Raw genomic sequence first — 14,566 nt, 5'->3', positions numbered from 1 at the left:
AGAGCAGAAGTAAAATATAATAACAGTAGGGAGGCTATATATACAGGGGGGTACCGGTGCAGAGTCAATGTGCGGGGGCACCGGCTAGTTAAGGTAGTTGAAGTAATATGTACATGTGGGTAGAGTTAAAGTGACTATGCATAAATAATTAACAGAGTAGCAGCAGCGTAAAAGGATTGGTTGCGGGGGCAGTGCAAATAGTCCGGGTAGCCATGATTAGCTGTTCAGGAGTCTTATGGCTTCGGGGTAGAAGCTGTTGAGAAGTATTTTGGACCTAGACTTGGCACTCCAGTACCGCTTGCCGTGCGGTAGCAGAGAGAACAGTCTATGACTAGGGTGGCTGGAGTCTTTGACAATTTTTAGGGCCTTCCTCTGACACCGCATGGTTTAGAGGTCCTGGATGGCAGGAAGCTTGGCCCCAGTGATGTACTGGGCCGTACGCACTACCCTCTGTAGTGCCTTGCGGTCGGAGGCCAAGCAGTTGCCATACCAGGCGGTGATGCAACCAGTCAGGATGCTCTCGATGGTGCAGCTGTATAATTTTTTGAGGATCTGAGGACCCATGCCAAATCTTTTCAGTCTCCTGAGGGGGAATAGGCTTTGTCGTGCCCTCTTCACGATTGTCTTGGTGTGTTTGGACCATAATAGTTCGTTGGTGATGTGGACACCAAGGAACTTGAAGCTCTCAACCTGTTCCACTACAGCCCCGTCGATGAGAATGGGGGCGTGCTCAGTCCTCTTTTTTTTCCTGTAGTCCACAATCATTTCCTTTGTCTTGGTCACGTTGAGGGAGAGGTTGTTGTCCTGGCACCACACGGCCAGGTCTCTGACCTCCTCCCTATAGGCTGTCTCATCGTTGTCGGTGATCAGGCCTACCACTGTTGTGTCGTCGGCAAACTTAATGATGGTGTTGGAGTCGTGCCTGGCCATGCAGTCATGGGTGAACAGAGAGTACAGGAGGGGACTGAGCACGCACCCCTGAGGGGCCCCCGTGTTGAGGATCAGTGTGGCAGATGTGTTGTTACCTACCCTTACCACCTGGGGGCGGCCCGTTAGGAAGTCCAGGATCCAGCTGCAGAGGGAGGTGTTTAGTCCCAGGATCCTTAGCTTAGTGATGAGCTTAGAGGGCACTATGGTGTTGAATGCTGAGCTGTAGTCAATGAATAGCATTCTCATGTAGGTGTTCCTCTTGTCCAGGTGGGAAAGGGCAGTGTGGAGTGCAATAGAGAATGCATCATCTGTGGATCTGTTGGGGCGGTATGCAAATTGGAGTGGGTCTAGGGTTTCTGGGATAATGCTGTTGATGTGAAAGGTGTGATGAGGGTGATTGGTGCTTGAAGGCAAGGGTACCCTCCATCCCAGATAAGGAACCAGCGCTGTGGTGGATACAACCAGTGCACACAGACATTGGAGTTCCTCAGAACCAGTGATTCATGCACAGACCCTGGCCAGCCAACGTACAAATGGCCTGCATTTGGATGGAGTTGAACAGCTTCCGGTTAGAGTACTGCTGCTCCTGGGCAGCTGGTGGCACAAAGCGCACACGACAGCCGTCAATGCTGCCTGCAGTACTGCGGAATACCGGAGACCCGGCCAGTTGGTCAAATCCAGCACCCACCTCTGTATCACCAAACGGATGACACGCTTCCGGATGTTCAGGATCCCCTTGCTGACCCTGTGATCGGCATCACAGCCAAGAGTGTGCAAAGCTGTCATCAAGCAAAGGGTGGCTATTTGAAGAATCTCAAATATAAAATATATTTTGATTTGCTTAACACTTTTTTGGTTACTACATGATGTGTTATTTCATAGTTTTGATGTCTTCACAATTATTCTCCAATGTAGAAAATAGTAAATATAAAGAAAAACCCTTGAATGAGTAGGTGTTCTAAAACTTTTGACCTGTAGTGTAGCTACAGTGCATTCGGAAAGTATTCAGACCCCTTCCCTTTTTCACATTTTATTACGTTACAGCCTTATTCTAAAATGGATTACATAAAAACAAATCCTCAGCAATCTACATAATGACAAATCGAAAAATGTTGTACATTTATAAAAAATAAATTTACATAAGTATTCAGACCCTTTGCTATGAGACTCAAAATTGAGCTCAGGTGCATCCTGTTTCCATTGATCATCCTTGAGATATTTCTTCAACATGATTGGAGTCCACTTGTGGTAAATTAAATTCTGTACATGATTTGGAAAGGCACACACCTGTCTATGTAAGGTCCCACAGTTGACAGTGCATATCAAAGCAAAAACCAAGCCATGAGGTCAAAGGAATTGTATGTAGAGCTCCGAGACAGGATTGTGTCGAGGCACAGATCTGGGGAAGGGTACCAAAACATTTCTGCAGCATTAAAGGTCCCCAACAACAAAGTGATCTCCATCATTCTTAAATGGAAGAAGTTTGGAACCCCCAAGACTCTTCCTAGAGCTGGCCGCCCGGTCAAACTGAGCAATCAGGGGAGAAGGGCCTTGGTCAGGGAGGTGACCAAGAACCCGATGGTCACTCAGACAGAGCTCCAAACTTCCCCTGTGGAGATGGGAGAACCTTCCAGAAGGACAACCATCTCTGCAGCACTCCAATAATCAGGCCTTTATGGACAGACGCAAGCCACTCGTCAGTAAAAGGCACATGACACCCCTTTGGAGTTTGCCAAAAGACACGTAAAGGACTCTCAGACCATGAGAAACAAGATTCTCTGGTCTGATGAAACCAAGATTGAACTCTTTGGCCTGAATGCCAAGCGTCACGTCTGGAGGAAACCTGGCACCATCCCTACAGTGAAGCATGGTGGTGGCAGCATCATGCTGTGGGGATGTTTTTCAGCAGCAGGGACTGAGAAACTAGTCAGGATTGAGGGAAAGATGAACGGAGCAAAGTACAGAGAGATCCTTGATGAAAACCTGCTCCAGAGTGCTCAGGACCTCAGACTGGGGCGAAGGTTCACCTTCCAACAGGACAACAACCCTAAGCACACAGCCAAGAGAATGCAGGAGTGGCTTCGGGACAAGTCTCTGAATGTCTTTGAGTGGCTCAGCCAAAGGCCGGACTTGAACCCGATCGAACATCCCTGGAGAGACCTGAAAATAGCTGTGCAGCGATGCTTCCCATCCAACCTAACAGAGCTTGAGAGGATCTGCGAAGAAGAATGGGAGACACTCCCCAAATACAGGTGTGCCAAGCTTGTACCAGCATACCCAAGAAGACTCGAGGCTGTAATCGCTGCCAAATGTTTTTCAACAAAGTACTGAGTAAGTAGTCTGAATACCTATGTAAATGTGATATCAGTTTTTTATTTTTAATACATTTGCTAAAATTTCTTAAAACCTGTTTTTGCTTTGTCATTATGGGGTATTGTGTGTAGATTGAAGAGGGGAAAAAACAATGTAATCCATCTTAGAATAAGGCTGTAACGTAACAACATTTGCAAAAAGTTAAGGGGTCTGAATACTTTCCGAATGCACTGCACATAATGGATTTTGATGTGTCATTCTTATTCCTGGTCATCTATAACAAAATATGTCCCTCATTCGTCATGCACTGCAAGTTTGACCATAGAGTATTTACTGTATTCAACTCTTCTGTTCTGTCGCCATGGGACAGTTTTTCACTCGTCAACCTAATGTTAACTTGCTATCAATTATGCAGTAAGTTCACTATCTAGCGAGGTAGCGAGTACCGTTGCCTGAAGATAGCTAGCCAACTAGTTTACTAAGGTTTCCACACATTACATTACCTGATAAATAACCTATTTTGCTAGACATACAGTTGAAGTCGGAAGTTTACATACACCTTAGCCAAATACATTTAAACTCAGTTTTTTACAATTCCTGACATTTAATCCTAGTAAACATTCCCTGTCTTAGGTCAGTTAGGATCACCACTTTATTTTAAGAATGTGAAATGTCAGAATAATACTATAGAGAATGATTTATTTCAGTTTGTATTGCTTTCATCACATTCCCAATTGGTCAGAAGTTTACATACACTCAATTAGTATTTGGTAGCATTGCCTTTAAATTGTTTAACTTGGGTCAAACGTTTCGGGTAGCCATCCACAAGCTTCCCACAATAAGTTGAGTGAATTTTGGCCCATTCCTCCTGACAGAGCTGGTGTAACTGAGTCAGGTTTGTAGACCTCCTTGCTCGCACACGCTTCTTCAGTTCTGCCCACAAATGTTCTATAGGATTGAGGTCAGGGCTTTGTGATGGCCACTCCAATACCTTGACTTTGTTGTCCTTAAGCCATTTTGCCACAACTTTGGAAGTATGCTTCGGGTCATTGTCTATTTGAAAGACCCATTTGCGACCAAGCTTTAACGTCCTGACTGATGTCTTGAGATGTTGCTTCAATATATGCAACATAATTTTCCTTCCTCATGATGCGATGTATTTTTTTTTTTTTTACATTTTAGTCATTTAGCAGACGCTCTTATCCAGAGCGATTTACAATTAGTGAGTGCATACATTTTTCATACTGGCCCCCCGTGGGAATGAAGCGCATCAGTCCCTCCTGCAGCAAAGCACCCCCACGGCATGATGCTGCCACCTCCTTGCTTCACGGTTGGGATGGTGTTCTTTGGCTTGCAAGCGTCCCCCTTTTTCCTCCAAACATAACGATGGTCATTATGGCCAAACAGTTTTATTTTTGTTTCATCAGACCAGAGTACATTTCTCCAAAAAGCGGCATTTCAGGTTAGGTCGATGTAGGACTCGTTTTACTGTGGAGAACAAGTATTTGATACACTGCCGATTTTGTAGGTTTTCCTACTTACAAAGCATGTAGAGGTCTGTAATTTTTATCATAGGTACACTTCATCTGTGAGAGACGGAATCTAAAGATCCAGAAAATCACATTGTATGATTTTTAAGTAATTAATTTGCATTTTATTGCATGATATAAGTATTTGATACATCAGAAAAGCAGAACTTAATATTTGGTACAGAAACCTTTGTTTGCAATTACAGAGATCATATGTTTCCTGTAGGTCTTGACCAGGTTTGCACACGCTGCAGCAGGGATTTTGGCCCACTCCTCCATACAGACCTTCTCCAGATCCTTCAGGTTTCGGGGCTGTCGCTGGGCAAAAAACGGACTTTCAGCTCCCTCCAAAGATGTTTTATTGGATTCAGGTCTGGAGACTGGCTAGGCCACTCCAGGACCTTGAGATGCTTCTTACGGAGCCACTCCTTAGTTGCCCTGGCTGTGTGTTTCGGGTCGTTGTCATGCTGGAAGACAAAGCCACGACCCATCTACAATGCTCTTACTGAGGGAAGGAGGTTGTTGGCCAAGATCTCGCGATACATGGCCCCATCCATCCTCCCATCAATACGGTGCAGTCGTCCTGTCCCCTTTGCAGAAAAGCATCCCCAAAGAATGATGTTTCCACCTCCATGCTTCACGGTTGGGATGGTGTTCTTGGGGTTGTACTCATCCTTCTTCCTCCAAACATGGCGAGTGGAGTTTAGACCAAAAAGCTATATTTTTGTCTCATCAGACCACATGACCTTCTCCCATTCCTCCTCTGGATCATCCAGATGGTCATTGGCAAACTTCAGACGGGCCTGGACATGCGCTGGCTTGAGCAGGGGGACCGTGCGTGCGCTGCAGGATTTTAATCCATGACGGCATAGTGTGTTACTAATGGTTTTCTTTGAGACTGTGGTCCCAGCTCTCTTCAGGTCATTGACCAGGTCCTGCCGTGTAGTTCTGGGCTGATCCCTCACCTTCCTCATGATCATTGATGCCACACGAGGTGAGATCTTGCATGGAGCCCCAGACCGAGGGTGATTGACCATCATCTTGAACTTCTTCCATTTTCTAATAATTGCGCCAACAGCTGTTTCCTTCTCACCAAGCTGCTTGCCTATTGTCCTGTAGCCCATCCCAGCCTTGTGCAGGTCTACAATGTTATCCCTGATGTCCTTACACAGCTCTCTGGTCTTGGCCATTGTGGAGAGGTTGGAGTCTGTTTGATTGAGTGTGGGGACAGGTGTCTTTTATACAGGTAACGAGTTCAAACAGGTGCAGTTAATACAGGTAATGAGTGAAGAACAAGAGGGCTTCTTAAAGAAAAACTAACAGGTCTGTGAGAGCCGGAATTCTTACTGGTTGGTAGGTGATCAAATACTTATGTCATGCAATAAAATGCTAATTAATTACTTAAAAATCATACAATGTGATTTTCTGGATTTTTGTTTTAGATTCCGTCTCTCACAGTTGAAGTGTACCTATGATAAAAAGTACAGACCTCTACATGCTTTGTAAGTAGGAAAACCTAAAAAATCGGCAGTGTAGGTACTTTTGTACCTGTTTCCTCCAGCATCTTCACAAGGTCCTTTGCTGTTGTTCTGGGATTGATTTGAACTTTTCGCACCAAAGTACGTTCATCTCTAGGAGACAGAACGTGTCTCCTTCCTGAGCGGTATGACGGCTGCATGGTCCCATGGTGTTTATACTTGCGTACTATTGTTTGGATAGATGAACGTGGTACCTTCAGGCATTTTATAAAATGCTTTCAAGGATGAACCAAACTTGTGGAGGTCTACAAAAAAAATTCTGAGGTCTTGGCTGATTTCTTTTGATTTTCCCATGATGTCAAGCAAAGAGGCACTGACTTTGAAGGTAGGCCTTGAAATACATCCGCAGGTACACTTCCAATTGACTCAAATGATGTCAATTAGCCTATCAGAAGCTTCTAAAGCCATGACGTCATTTTCTGGAATTTTCTAAGCTGTTTAAAGGCACAGTCAACTTAGTGTATGTAAACTTCTGACCCACTGGAATTGTGATACAGTTAATTATAAGTGAAATGATCTGTCTGTAAACAATTGTTGGAAAAATGACTTGTGTCATGCACAAAGTAGATGTCCTAACCGACTTGCCAAAACTATAGTTTGTTTTACAAGAAATTTGTGGAGTGGTTGAAAATCAGGTTTTAATGACTCCAACCTAACTGTATGTAAACTTCGACTTCAACTGTAGCTAACTTAGCTATCTAACGTTATTGTCAGTACCAGCATTAGCTAGCTAGCTAGGTTGTTACAAGGATTTAGTCACAATAGATTTTTACCATTTCCTTCAGGCTGGGTGCCGTGTAACGTTAATGTGACAAATAAAAAAAAATTAAGCAGCTAGCTAGCTAGTGGTGGTACGGACAGTAACGTTAGCTAGCTAAGTTAGCTATCTATGTCTAGCTAGCAACATAGGATATTTACCAGGTATGTGGGGCAAACTTAGTAAGCTAGCTAGCTAGCTAATGTCCCTTCAAAAGAGTCTAGTAGCTGCAATTGTTATTAACATAAAGCTAGTTAGCGACTATATAAAATTACATAACATAAACAAACATGCTCTCCTCTGACTTTCCCTTTGCCTTCTGATGCTGGCGACAACCACAAAATTCACAGTATACATGCGTACAGTAACGCTCAAGTTCAGTCCAAAACAAATACCGAATAATATCTAGCTACTTAGCTAACGTTAGCCCAAAACAATAATACTCTGGTGTTAGTGAAAAGCATAGTGGTGGACTCGAGTCACATGACTTGGACTGGAGTCTGACTCAAATTTGATGACTCTACTTGATGGAAAATAAAATAACTTAAGACTTGACTTGGAGCCTCAAGACTCGGGACTCGACTTTGACTTGAGACTGATTACTTAAACTTATCTTGCCAGGTTTTGTAATATTTTGTCACTCATTTTGTGGCACAGAGTATACATGGATTACTCTACATGCAGCCAGAGACAGTAGCAGCAGCAATGCCCTTGCAAAAGAACCTGCGACAGATTGGTTAGTCAAACGCACACTCGGCACTCTGATTGGACCAGCAAATTCTCAATTGTGTGTTGAGATAGTGAACAGGTTGCTGATTTGCTGTACAGCTATAGGATCAGGTGCAGCGCAAACGTAAAATTATATGAAGAGAGGATTGCCATAATAAATTAAATCAAGAATGGTGATCAAGAATATTAACTCTTTACTTTGCAAGCCCATCAGCAATTGGGCAACAATTACTAGCATATGCCTACTGGTATTTTGGTATGTAACCATTGCTTGAAATGTATCATTTACTTATGAAGCTTGCATTTGGAATTTGTTTAACATTAATTATTACCATTGTTGCGGCTCTTCACTTGCGCTTTCCAAACTCCCGCCAGTGGAGTGCATTCTTTTCTTGTTGAAATGTTTGCTCTTGCTTTCACGCGTTTAAATGCATAGTCCCTACAGTAAATCTATATTCCATCTAATACTGCAATAATTGCTAGCGTTTTATCATTCCATCCCCGTACGGTTTATTGCAACATGTAGACATTTCTGTTTCATGTTTGATAGGCCTACGACACATTTTCATTTAGCCAACCATTTCTTACCCTCTGAGTGGGCGCGATGTTCATTGTGCACATGAACGTTCACAAGACTCATGAGGTAGAAGTTCTAATTATTTAATTCAATGTATAGCTTCCTTTGTTCTTATTCCCCGGGTTATGTCGGAGTTCCATGTGTCTGTGTCCTATGTCTCTGTCATTCCGATTGTGCATAATAGGAGTGTGCACGCCTCAGTGCGCACAGAAATATGCTATGTGGCCTGCGCTCCAAGCTTTGGAGTCGGAACGTTGAAGAAGAGAAAATGATTGTTCCATGTATGCATGGTGTTGAAATATCATTAATAATGGAAATTGCCTTTTACGTTGTAGAACCAGTTTATTGGTTGTAATTGCCAATTGGGTAATTGTATGGTCCTTGGGGCCAAGTGCTTATATTATATAGGCCTACCTGTTTGAGCTCCTGTTAGACAGATTCGATTTGGTTTCTCAAGGGGAGACTGTACAGTCTTGCCCTCTATGTGTGTCCGTTCAGATAGGACAGGTTAAGCCTTATACAAAGGCTATTTCTTTTGGGCTATTGCCCGTGTATATTTGGTAAATCTACTTGTATAGTTAAACATATATGGCAAATAGAAATCAAAACTGGATGGTCTTCAGAGATAGATGGAAGGGGTTAGCTGAAGGATGGGATTAAAGTAAAATGTATGTAGTATGCATAAGCTGGAAGTAGAAGCCTAAGTATTGTTGTCCATTAGTTTACTCCAATAAGGGGAGGGGCCGTAGGGTTAAGGGAAAATAATAAAGGAAAAAATATATATTTTTCAACATTATTGATATATATATATATATATATATATATATATATATTTACAAAACAAATATATGGGGGATTGGAAATGATGCAGACAATTACATTGATGGAAGCTACAATCTATCTGCAATATTAAAGCTGATCTACCCCCTCAAAAAAATTATTTTGTATGATATGGATCACCAAGACCAAGACCTGTAAATAAATCTACACTGAGCACGTCAACCTGCCTTACCTTCTGCTGATTTCACGCCTTTACGACGTGGGTCCATATATTACAATTACATAGGCTAATCAAAATGTGTTGTAAATAAAATAATGAAAAGGGTTGTCTAGTAGCCTCAATAAATAGACACAGATATGTAGTTGAACAGGTCGTTGCATGTATAGATATTTTTTTCACTTGACTTGACTTGGTCTTAGAATACACAACTTGGACTTGACATGGTCTACTTGGGGCTCGACTTGAAACTCGGACCTTGTTACTTGAGACCCGAATAATAGTGACTTGGTCCCACCTCTGGTGAAAGGTGACTGGGTGGGGCTACAGATGATCCTCTCTGGTTTATATATGTGAAGCCGTAACAAAGTAGTACGCTATGGCCGTGGCATACTGCATACTGGGTATTCGGACAGTGTGTTTGAGAGATAGGGTGACATTTGAGATTTGCTCCTAGTCTGGGTGGATTACTGTAGACTATATTATTAAATGACTGTGTGATTTATTGTATTATGGTTTGTCCAGTGCTGGTTCACTTTGACACTATCGCCATGTCACCACCAATCAGAGGGCTCAGAATACACATCACAACCACCGATCGTCAGTCTGGATCCTGTTTGAGAGCCCAGGCCTAACCTCAGCTGTAGCGCCAGTCGCCTGAACTCCCATTGTGTTCTCCTGCGACTGACAGTGAGCGACTCTGATTGAGGGGCTCCATTAAGGCTCAGCCTGTGTGATGGATGAGACCAGCAGTCACCTTCAGCGCGCGCTAACAACACCTGTATCCTCTCTGTCATAGAAACACACAAACCACTGTCATATCACAACTCTACAGTAGTAAGGGAGAGGAGGAGAGTCAGAGAGAAACGGAGAGAGAAAGAGAGAAGGACAGAGAGAAAGAGAGTGAGAGTGAGAGGAGAGTATATGGCAATGAAGCACTTTAAACCTGTGTTTCCTTGGGTAAATATAATATTCAGTTTGTCCGTAATTAAAGTATTCACCTAATTGGGGTACTCTCGGTGTGTGTAGGCGTGTGTGTGTGTGTGCTCTGCAGCAGCATTACCTCATTAGAGTCCATCAGTGAGTGACATTTAAATACCGACCTTAATTACAGAACTGCTAAAAAGCCTATCTGCTTATTTAACATCAAAATTAACATTCATCAGATCCTCCAGACTCACAGAGAGGGAGGGAGGCATATGCCATGTGCCATTTTGTCCTCTAACCCCTTCACTAGCCCCATCGCCTCTTCTCCTATCGCCCCTACCCTAACAGCCACCTCTAGTCCCTTCCCTAGAACCTAGATCAGGGGTAGGCAACCCTGGTTCAGGAGTGCCACAGGCACTTCATGTTTTTTACTTAACCGACCTGGAAGACCAGGTGTGTTGAATTTAGGCAATCATTGAACTGATCAATTTTCTCAGTTGGTCAGGTGTGGTGCCTTGCTGGAACAAAATCCTGCAGTACCTGCGGCACTCCAGGAACAGGGTTGCCTACCCCTGACCTAGATGGTTCGTATGGACAAATGGTTCCCTTTGTGTGAATTTCATTGACAGGAGTATGGGAGAGAGGCAAGCACGTGCGCAGATAGGGCTCTACCTGTGCAGAGCACATGCCCCTTGCCCTTCCAGTATCCAAAGTGCCCTTTTCGCTGGTGGTATAATAATAATGTATACTTTTGTATTTATTTTTCTGAACCCACTGCCCACAAGTCATCGTTAAATTCTCATCTATGCTTCAGAACCAAAAAGTTGAAGTGTTTTGATTGTTGACCAATCACCAGTCATCGTCATTGGCGCGCATAAGCGGGCGCACATATTCAGATTAGTGACTTGGCTGAATCCCAAATTACCCCCTTCTTCTCGGCACTCCATTTGTGTTGCCGCTCGCCTCCGCCATTTGCACAAGTGTCCCAAAGCTGAGGGAGTGAACATTATCGAGGGTGTAGGAGCTAAATAGACCCTCCAATAGCCACTTTCACAGAGCCAGCACGGATGCAGGGTCCAGAGCGAAGTGCTATCCCGACATGCACCACGATATCTTTGAAGTTTGTGCAATTTAATACAAAATAATGGAGAGGCGTGGCTAATCATGTTAAAATAAGTTTGTTACTCACCAAAGTTTGATTACTGCCGTCACGGCCGGTATGTATTTCCAAAAAAGGTCTAAATCAAAATGTACAAGCAACCGAAAAAAAATGCCTATTAGCACCGCCAATCACTCATGTCCCAACAATCCCAGATAGCACTAACCTTACTGCCATGCACAGGTCGGAAGTGTACAGAAGCTCAATACATTGGAGGTGCCGAAGAGTAATTTTTCGGTTGCATGGAACTTTTATTTAGACCTTTTTTGGAAGTACATACTGGCCGTGATGGCAGTAAATGATGGTAGTTGCTAATCAAAATGCATTTTAACATTATTAAGTTTGAAAAGCTGGTGAAGGGCAAGTTGAATGGCTGGTTCCTGGGCTTAACCCCCTAGAGTCAAAGTCCCCCTGTCGAAATTAAATTAGCATAATAAAACAATCCCCATAAAAATAAATCAGTTTAAGCTAGAGATATCTGTTTGTTTTTTTAGAATAATAGTGAAGACATCAAAACTATGAAATAACACATATGGAATGATGTAGTAACCAAAAAAGTGTTAAACAAATTCGAGATTCTTCAAATAGCCACCCTTTGCATTGATGTCAGCTTTGCACACTCTTGGCATTCTCTCAGTCAGCTTCATGAGTTAGTCATCTGGAATGCATTTCAATTAACAGGTGTGCCTTCTTAAAATTAAATTTGTGGAATTCCTTTCCTTCTTAATGTGTTTGAGCCAATCAGTTGTGTTGTGAGAAGGTAGGGGGGTATACAGAAGATAGCCCTATTTGGTAAAATACGTAAGAGCCATACTATGGCAAGAACAGCTCAAACAAGCAAAGAGAAACGACAGTCAATCATTACTTTAACACATGAAGAGTCTTACAGGACTAAGATTGAATTGTACTACACCGGCTCTGACGCTCGTCGGATGTGGCAGGGCTTGAAAACTATTACAGACTACAAAGGGAAGCACAGCCGCGAGCTTCCCAGTGACACAAGCCTACCAGACCAGCTAAACCACTTCTATGCTCGCTTCGAGGCAAGCAACACTGAAGCATGCATGAGAGCACCAGCTGTTCCGGATGACTATGTGATCACGCTCTCCGTAGCCGTTGTGAGTAAGACTTTTAAGCAGGTCAACATTCACAAGGCCGCAGGGCCAGATGGATTACCAGGACGTGTACTCTGAGCATGTGCTGACCAACTGGCAAGTGTCTTCACTGACATTTTCAACATGTCCCTGACTGAGTCTGCAATACCAGCATGTTTCAAGCAGACCACCATAGTCCCCGTGCCCAAGGACACTAAGATAACCTGCCTAAATAATTACCGACCCGTAGCACTGACGTCTGTAGCCATGAAATGCATTGAAAGGCTGGTCATGGCTCACATCAACACCATTATCCCAGAAACCCTAGACCCACTCCAATTTGCAAACCGCCCCAACAGATCCACAGATGATGCAATCTCTATTGCACTCCACATTGCCCTTTCCCACCTGGACAAGAGTGGAAATAACTATGTGAGAATGATGTTCATAGACTATAGCTAAGCGTTCAACACCGTAGTCCCCTCCAAGCTCATCACCAAGCTAGGGGCCCTGGGACTAAACCCCTCTGTCTGCAACTGGATCCTGGACTTCCTGACGGGCCAGCCCCAGGTGGTGAGGGTAGGCAACAACACCTCCGCCACGCTGACCCTCAACACGGGGGCCCCTTAGGGGTGTGTGCTTAGTTCCATCCTGTACTCCCTGTTCACCCACGACTGCTTGGCCACACACGACTCCAACACCATCATCAAGTGTGCTGACGACACGACAGTTGTAGACCTGATCACCAATGGCAATGAGTCAACCTACAGGGAGGAGGTCAGCCATCCAAGACCTCTATATGAGACGGTGTCAGAGGAAGGCCCAAAATATTGCCAAAGACTCCAGCCTCCCAAGCCATAGACTGTTCACTCTGCTACCATCCGCCAAACGGTACCGGATCATCGGCTCTCGGACCATCAGGCTCCAAGACAGCTTCTACTTCCAAGCCATAAGACTGCTAAATAGCCAGACTGCTAAATGGTCAATTAATGGTACCTGAACTATATGCACTGACTTGATCTTGATCTGACCCTACGCACACTCACTAGACTTTATGTACACATCATATACACACTCACTCACTCACACACACTACACTGTCACTCCCACACAAAACCCTCCCACATTCACAACCACTAGATACGCAAACACACATAACACACACACGCATTCCGACACAATAAAAACACACATACAGTGGGGGAAAAAAGTATTTAGTCAGCCACCAATTGTGCAAGTTCTCCCACTTAAAAACATGAGAGAGGCCTGTAATTTTCATCATAGGTACACGTCAACTATGACAGACAAATTGAGAATTTTTTTCTCCAGAAAATCACATTGTAGGATTTTTAATGAATTTATTTGCAAATTATGGTGGAAAATAAGTATTTGGTCACCTACAAACAAGCAAGATTTCTGGCTCTCACAGACCTGTAACTTCTACTTTAAGAGGCTCCTCTGTCCTCCACTCGTTACCTGTACTAATGACACCTGTTTGAACTTGTTATCAGTATAAAAGACACCTGTCCACAACCTCAAACAGTCACACTCCAAACTCCACTATGGCCAAGAACAAAGAGCTGTCAAAGGACACCAGAAACAAAATTGTAGACCTGCACCAGGCTGGGAAGACTGAATCTGCAATGGGTAAGCAGCTTGGTTTGAAGAAATCAACTGTGGGAGCAATTATTAGGAAATGGAAGACATACAAGACCACTGATAATCTCACTTGATCTGGGGCTCCACGCAAGATCTCACCCCGTGGGGTCAAAATGATCACAAGAACGGTGAGCAAAAATCCCAGAACCACACGGGGGGACCTAGTGAATGACCTGCAGAGAGCTGGGACCAAAGTAACAAAGCCTACCATCAGTAACACACTACGCCGCCAGGGACTCAAATCCTGCAGTGCGCCCTGCTTAAGCCAGTACATGTCCAGGCCCGTCTGAAGTTTGCTAGAGTGCATTTGGATGATCCAGAAGAGGATTGGGAGAATGTCATATGGTCAGATGAAAC

Source organism: Coregonus lavaretus (assembly GCF_964263955.1).
Source record: "Coregonus lavaretus genome assembly, chromosome: 14".
Lineage (NCBI taxonomy): Eukaryota > Metazoa > Chordata > Actinopteri > Salmoniformes > Salmonidae > Coregonus > Coregonus lavaretus.
This window is presented reverse-complemented; position numbering follows the sequence as displayed.